This window comes from Micropterus dolomieu, linkage group LG01 (genome assembly GCF_021292245.1).
Source record: "Micropterus dolomieu isolate WLL.071019.BEF.003 ecotype Adirondacks linkage group LG01, ASM2129224v1, whole genome shotgun sequence".
In the NCBI taxonomy this organism is placed as follows: Eukaryota; Metazoa; Chordata; class Actinopteri; order Centrarchiformes; family Centrarchidae; genus Micropterus; species Micropterus dolomieu.
The window spans coordinates 399744-407372 of NC_060150.1; the positions used below are offsets into that span (position 1 = coordinate 399744).

At 42.5% G+C, this 7629-nt stretch overlaps 2 protein-coding genes and 2 long non-coding RNA genes across 4 annotated transcripts in view; 3 read left to right on the forward strand and 1 right to left on the reverse strand.

The window, feature by feature from the left end:
- Positions 1-7629, forward strand: part of LOC123971238 (NLR family CARD domain-containing protein 3-like) — a 427855-nt gene that overhangs the window by 351843 nt on the left and 68383 nt on the right. The gene's annotated exons all lie outside the window — the stretch shown is intronic.
- LOC123971220 (NACHT, LRR and PYD domains-containing protein 12-like) overlaps positions 1-7629 on the reverse strand; it is a 524333-nt gene that overhangs the window by 214810 nt on the left and 301894 nt on the right. The gene's annotated exons all lie outside the window — the stretch shown is intronic.
- On the forward strand, positions 1296-2901 carry LOC123972494. Its single transcript, XR_006825423.1, has 2 exons — positions 1296-1472; positions 1609-2901. It is a non-coding gene; the product is annotated as an uncharacterized LOC123972494 (long non-coding RNA).
- Positions 6259-7629, forward strand: LOC123972445. The gene is made up of 4 exons (XR_006825411.1): positions 6259-6293; positions 6891-7013; positions 7310-7388; positions 7551-7629. It is a non-coding gene; the product is annotated as an uncharacterized LOC123972445 (long non-coding RNA).

Here is a 7629-nt window from a genome sequence, read left to right on the forward strand (position 1 = left end):
TCACAGCGCTTTTCATAAAGAGCAGGTCTAGACCGTACTCTGTGATGCTATTTACAGAAGCCCAACAGTTCCCACCAAGAGCAGCACTAGGAGACAGAGGCAAGGAAAAACTTCCTTTAAGAGGCAGAAACCCCGAGCAGAACCATGGTTCAGGGTGGGCGGCCATCTGCCTCCACCTGTTGGGGTGAAGGAGAGAGAGAGGGAGAGAGAGAGAACAGGTGAACAGAAGCTGAAAATCAGAAGCTCTCTGCTGTTGGTTTGTGGACAGTCATGGCTAAGACAAAGGAGCTCACTGAGGACCTGCGGCTGCGCATTGTGGCTGGCCACAAGTCAGGAAAGGGCTGTAAGACCATATTTAAATGTTTTGAAGTTCCAGTGGCTACAGTGCAAAGTATTATTAAAAAATACAAAACGTTCCACACTATGAACAATCTCAGGGGACGTGGTCGGAAGCCAAAAGTGACACCTGTGCTGGCCAGGAGGATAGTGAGAGAGGTAAAAAAGAATCCAAGGATCACCACCAGGGCCATCCTGATGAATCTGGGCTCTGCTGGTGGCAACATCTCAAGGCCGACAGTCCAACGGACACTGCACACCGCTGGGTTCAACGGACGCAGACCAAGGAGGACACCACTTCTCCAGATAAAGCACACAAAAGCCCGCTTGGCCTTTGCAAATGCTCATCTGGACAAAGAAGACGACTTCTGGTCTTCTGTTTTATGGTCAGATGAAAAATTGAATTGTTTGGCCACAATGATGTAGCCTTCGTTTGGCGTAAACAAGGAGAAGCCTTCAGCTCTAAGAACACCATCCCCACTGTCACACATGGTGCGGTCAGAACAACCTGGAGCTTAACACAATCAAAACTGTGGAGATTCAGGTTTCCTGAAGTGGGAGCCCAACACTGACACCATCATCAAGAAGGCCCAGCAGAAGGCCCAGTACTTCCTGCGCAGGCTCAGGAAGCTCAACCTGCCTAAGGAGCTGCTGATCCACTTCTAACAGCCATCATCCGGCTGATGAAACGTGATCATTATAGAGAAGTTTCAGCAGCTCTGAATCAAAACAAAGAAAACCACACAGCCAAAGGACGCAGCTCTCCACAAAATAAGCATATTATTGCACACTGTCTGTGACATTTTCAATATGATATTGTGCAACTTGATTTTTTTTTTTTTTTTTTTTTTTAAACATTGCATTTACTTTCAATAGTTTTCAATAGTCATGTTATCCTTAGTACTGTCCTTGAGGTACGACAGAGTCAAACAGCGTCCCTGTAACCATAGTAACTAATCTCAGTCCTCACACACGGTAAATAGAGCAAATCACTGTGAGACTGATGGGGGTGCACATAGTGTATATATGTGTATGAGAGGAATGTAATGTCCATGTTTGATGCTGCTCTGACCCCCCTCCTCCTTTCAGGGTGGAGCCTGCTGGAGTCCGATGGTTGAGACCAGGTCTGAGGAAGTGTAAGTGTGTTTTTCATTTGATTCATGAAAACATTCAACCATCTTCAGACTGTGACATCACTCATTCAAAGTGCCAATCAATGAACAGATGATAGATCAATAACTGCAGCTGGATTGTGTCTCGTTCTCTCATCAGATTCCTGTGAACTCACAATCGACACAAACACAGTAAGCAAATGGATCAAACTGTCTGACAACAACAGGAAGGCAATGCGTGTGGAGGAGGATCAGTCATATCCTGATCATCCAGAGAGGTTTGGCCGCTGTCAGCTGCTGTGTACAGATGGTCTGACTGGTCGCTGTTACTGGGAGGTCGAGTGGAGACGAGGAGTTTCTATATCAGTGAATTACAGAGGAATCAGAAGGAGAGGAGCCAAAGAAGAATGTGTGTTTGGAATGAATGATCAGTCCTGGAGTCTGAGCTGCTCTGATGATAGTCGTTACTCTGTCAGGCACAATAACGTAACAATACCCACCTCCTACTCCTCCTCCTCCTCCTCCAGAGTAGCAGTGTATGTGGACTGTCCTGCTGGCTCTCTGTCCTTCTTCAGAGTCTCCTCTGACACACTGATCCACCTCCACACCTTCAACACCACATTCACTGAACCTCTTTATCCTGGCTTTGGGTTCTGGCCTGGTTCCTCAGTGTCTCTGTGTTCTGTGTAGGAGGGAGAGCCAGACTTGAACCCCGTCCAACATCTCTGACTGTGAGCCAGACCTGATCACCAGCATCCGTGTTGGACCTCCAACATGTTTTAAAGGGTTTTAAGCGTCAAAAGTGGTTTAATGTTTGTCGCTGGTTAAGTGCTTTTAAGGTGGTATTTAAGTTTAAGACAGTTATGTATTTTCTAAGGTGGTATTAGTATGTTTGATATGTTTTTAAGGTGGTATTAGTTTGTTTAAGACAGTTACATGGTTTTAAGGTGGTATTAGTATGTTTAACAGAGTTATATAGTTTTTGAAGGTGGTCCAGTCCTGTGGTCTTGTGATTTTTAAGGTGGTATAAGTTTAAAATGGAACAAAATGGATGAATGTAAATCAAGATTAGACAGATGGTTAAATACAGATCTTTCTCTGTTTAATCGCATTTATAACCAAAACCAAAAGCCTTTCCAGGTGTATTTACCCAGCCTGCTCTCTGTCTATCCCCAACAAAGCTACCAAAACCATCAAGACATTAAACTTTGATTACATCTGGAAAAGATGTACCATTATCTGACTGTAGTGATATAGATGATGTAGATGGTGGGCTACAAGCCACAGACTTTGACTGTATAAATGGTTCAGAGTCTTTCTAGCAAACAGTAGACGCTTCTGGTATTGTGTCTCCAGGGAATTGTTTAAAGAAATTGGAGGTATTAATTTACTTTATTTACTTGTGATTTTGATTTTGATGTTCCAAAACTTTCTATAAAACTGTTGCATTTCATTCACAAGTTCTGTTATATTGGAAACTAAACACAGTTTTACTCCCCATGATGGACCCATGTGGAGGTGCAGATTCATTCTCTTTAGAAATAAGTCCCTCTACTTCAATGAATGGATGGAAAACAACATTTGGTCTGTCACACATGTACTAGACAACTATGGAAATGTTTTATTCTTGGAAGACTTTGGTACAAAATTTAATTTCCAGTGCAATCGTAAACATTATGACATGGTTATCCAAAGCGTCCCATCTGCCTTCCTTTTAATGGCAAAAAATTCACCACCTCATATGTTCAACCCCCCTCTTCTTCATTGATGATTGCAGGTCACCAGTTCTGTAGTAAGACTTTGCAAAACAAAGTGTTCTGTGATCTCTTCACTCTGACTTTATTCCCAATGCAACACAGCCGAAATTCTGCTTCTCTTATTTTCATTTTTGGTTTCATCACCAAAAGCTGAAGAGCTTCACTTCAGTATTTAATGACATATATCCTTCAAGAGACCTCCTCTCACGTAGATTTAACTTTGATCCTTCTGACTGTATATTCTGTGACCAAGGATCATCTTTTCTTCTTCTGTCCTCACAGTCACACATTCTAGTGTCATGTATGATCGGCTGTGGCCTCATCTCCGGTCTCAGTTTCACTAGAGAGAACATCACATTTGGATAAAAACTATGATTTGCTTTTAAACACTTTAATTATCTTGGGTAAATTTTTCATCCACAAATGTAAATTACTGTCTTCAAGAAAGAATTTGAGTTGTACTACAAGTCCCTTTTGTTCATGAAGAAGAAAACAGCTAAAAAACTTCTTAATTTCATTGATGCCTTAAAATGAACTGAAGCCCCTTAACTGTTGTTTTCTTGCTGTTTCATTATCCTCTGTTATTTTATCTATTATCATTTCTTATCGTTATTTTACTTTAATTTATTTTCTTCTCCCTAAAGTTATTTTTGTCATCTTACCTGCTCCGTTTCCTGTTAGCACTAATATTTTTGTGATTTCTGATTATGCTAGAGATTGTTGTAAATCTTACACCACATTAAAAAAATAAAAAAATTAAATTAAACTAAAGACTCTCGATATCAAAGCACACATGTTGTGTGTTGGCAGCATTCATATTTCCAGCTCCACCCATTAAAATGGAGGCTCTGCCTTTATTTACCCGTTGCCATGGTGAATCGTAGTATCGGAGCACCATTGATGAGGCTTTTTTTCATCCCCACGCACTTGTTTCCAGCAGGCTCAACATACTCAGAGCTGACTGAACTGATTTTAAACACCTGTTCTGAAACGGAAAACTCGGAGTTTGACAGCTCAGAGTTCAGGTTTCCACTCAGTTTTTTTGAACATGCTTTCTGAAACGGCCCTGGTCTGTTGGTTTCTGTTCTTGTGTTCAGTATTCAGTCTGCTTGTTTCCTGTTATTAGTTTTTTGCCTAATGATGTTCAGTTGTGTTTCTGCCTTTAGGTTTGGTCCTGTCTGTTTGCCTTTCTGCTTCACTGTGTCTGCTGTGCCTAATCAGTTCATCATGTCTTTCTCCCTTGCACTCCCTCCCTGCTTGTGTGCCTGTGTATTTAAGCCTTCAGTTCTGTTCAGTCCTTGTTTGAGTCTTCTGTCCCGTCCCTGCGTTTATTGGATCACCCTGCCTCTGTTTGGATTTCTCAGTTCTGCTTTTCATTCCTTGTTGGATTTTTGTTGCCTTTGGATTATTATTTAGTTTGGACTCTTGCCTTGTGCTCTTAGGAAGCCGGTTTCAGTTTAGTTTTTGTTTTAAACAATTATTTAAACTGCATCCACCTGGCAAGTGTCTGCATTTGGGTCCACAGCTCAGCTGCCGTGACACTGAAAATGTTCACTGAACAGGACTGTTGCACTTTTTCACTTTTTGTTTGATAAAACGTTTAACTGACCAACTAGGTTACCATAGTAACAGTTAAAGAGATCTCCGCTCTCTGACACTCCAGCTCTTTATCTTTATCCAAACAGCTCAGGAACAGATTGATTCATGGTTAACAGTCACGCTCCGCTCTGTCTGTTTCCTCTTTAAAATTTCACTTCTCTAAAAGTTTTGGGGCTGGAAGTTTTCACTCTGTCTGAAAGCGTTCCTTATTTTCTCCGCCTGGACCTCCAGCTGAAGGTAATGTAACCAGCTTGAAAGCTTTTCCTCATTAACAGGAGCTGTAGTTAGCTCAGCTCCGCTTCATTTCTCCAAACTCTCAGCTCAGAGCTTCACTGGAAACTCAGGACGAAGGAGGCGGAGACGAGCCGCTGCTCTCCTGCTGTCTGAGCCACTAAATGCTGCTGGAGAACAGCTGTTGGTGTCGGTGAGTGCTGTCAGGAGATTTACCTGCAGGACGAAGCTTCTTCACAAAGACAGTCAGCCGCTTCTTCATTCATCTATATTCAGTATCTTATTATTCAGATATGTTAGATTGTCTGTCTGTAGATAAATGTCACATGTCTGCATGATCAGCTGACCTGCTGTGGTCTGACCAAAAGACATTAGCTCAGCAGTTCATTAGAAGACAACCAGCTGAACACTGTCTCTATCTGAAGCTGTAAATAACGCCTGTGATCAGAGTCCTTTACAGGAAACTTTGGAGGTCATTAATATAATAAATAATTGTAAGATATTAATGTTTTATAAATGATAAAGTTGTCAAAGACGGGAAACGTAAAGATGTAAAGTTATTATTTTGGAGTGTTAATCCCTGTTGGTGTAAAATAATCAGCTGTAGCTTGTTGCAACAAGTCATTTTCTACAGGGACTCTGTAGACAGAGAGATTCTGTCAGACCACATCAGTCCTTCAGTGAATGTATCCGGTCCTCCATGCAGGTGTGTGTGCTGGGCTGCAGCTTCATGCCTCCATCTAGTGGACTGATAGTAGAAGTCCAGCAGCTGATGGCAGCTTCCTCTGCCTCACGCTGCTGTCTGACTGCATTCAGCTGCCACTGATATGAAACAGAAACTAGCAGCCAATCAGTGGAGGAGCAGCTGATCTTTTTCCAGGAGAAATGATGGAAAGGAGGATTTGAGTTGATGTGCAGATGAATGATTTGTGTTTCCTCTCCAGGTGAAAGTGGATGTGAGTTGAGCAGCATGAGTCAGTGTGAGGACAGAGAGGAGGGAGTCCCTCCCTCTAAAAGCACTCTGTGTGGGGAACATGACAGCCAGACCAAAGCTCAGAGGTGAGATGAGGATCTCTAACTGTCCAGGACTCAAATCATTCCACCATCATTATTCACTCTCAAAGCTCTGTGTGTGTTGTGTTGAAGCTAATGGACCTGGACCTGGACCTGGACCTGAGCCCAGCTGTGTGTCCTTCAAGAGTGACCACTCAAAGGATTTTTATATTAATCTTAAGCGAGGACATGTGTCTGACAGACAGTGAGTATGTGTCAGTATTAAACAGCGTTGGCCAATCAGAGCTAAATGTTCATGTCTCCCTCCTCATGTTGCTCCCTGCTGATGTTTGTCCTCATTAAATCCAGTCTGACCAGTTGTCCTTCTAATGTCCATGTTCTCCTAGAATGATGATGAAGGTCAGAGCCAGATTAGGATTAAAGGACAGGTCCACATGTTTTCCAGTCTGTCCCTAAACAACAACAACAACTTTAGTCTGAAACTTCCTCTTTGGATTTTGTCCTAAAATGCTTCACCTACCAAAGTCTGTAAATAGCAGTCAGGATATTTGTGGTGAGTCTAGTAATGCAAACGTTAGAATACAGGCCAACAGAGCTGCTGCTGATGGAGCCACAGTTAAGTTTGGTATCTGTCAGGAACAGTAAGATCTGCTCAGAGATCAGAACATTTAGTCCTGGTTTGGTCCAATATTTGCTGGAAATGAAGCGAAGATACACAGACTGAAATCATTCAGCTTCAGCTTTTAGTGAACTTTGATCCTTTTCTTGTTGAGAGCTGCCAGTTTCTCCAGAAGCTTCTGTGGCTGAAGGCTAAAAATGACATTTCCTCTCTGACTAACAGGATCTATGGGAGACCAGCCTCTGCTGGACCTGGACCTGAGCCCAGCTGTGTGTCCTTCAAGAGTGACCAGTCAGTGGGTCACCCCATGAATTTCAAAGGAGGCCGGCCGTCTGCTGCAGAGAGGTCAGCTGTCATATTAAAACCAGACTAATTATCATGTTTAACTGTTTTCCAGAGAAGTTTTAATAAACCTGTGCTTTTATTTTCAGCATCGTTCTTCTTCACAGACATATACATTCTCACAACCAGTAGAAACAGTAGAACCAGTAGATCAGTCTTCAGCTCTTGGCTTCAGTTGAACATTTTCTCCACACACACGTTCTGACTGTTGAGCAGCTCCAAAGCGACTGCCTTTACCTTGTGTCTGTCTCTGTGTGGACAGACATAATGTGAGCTAACTCTTCATGATTCCTCCACAGAGTCCACCAGGAGAGCTCAGAGGTTCCCAGTGGTCAGTCTGCCCAGCAGCATCAAACACACCTGGACTCCATATTTATGGTCTGTACATGTACAACAACTACTTTTCCATCTATTCTGTTCACAATAATCTCCACGCTGCACTTTTTAGACCAGTGGATTGTCAGTCTGTCCAACATGGATCTGATGTTTGGTTCCATGATTTTACTTTGATTGTGTCCTTCATATAATATTCTGTTCCAGCTGCTGGAGGAGAACATTGTCACTTTTGTGAAGAACGAGCTGAAGAAGATCCAGAAGGGTCTGAGTTCAGATTACCCAG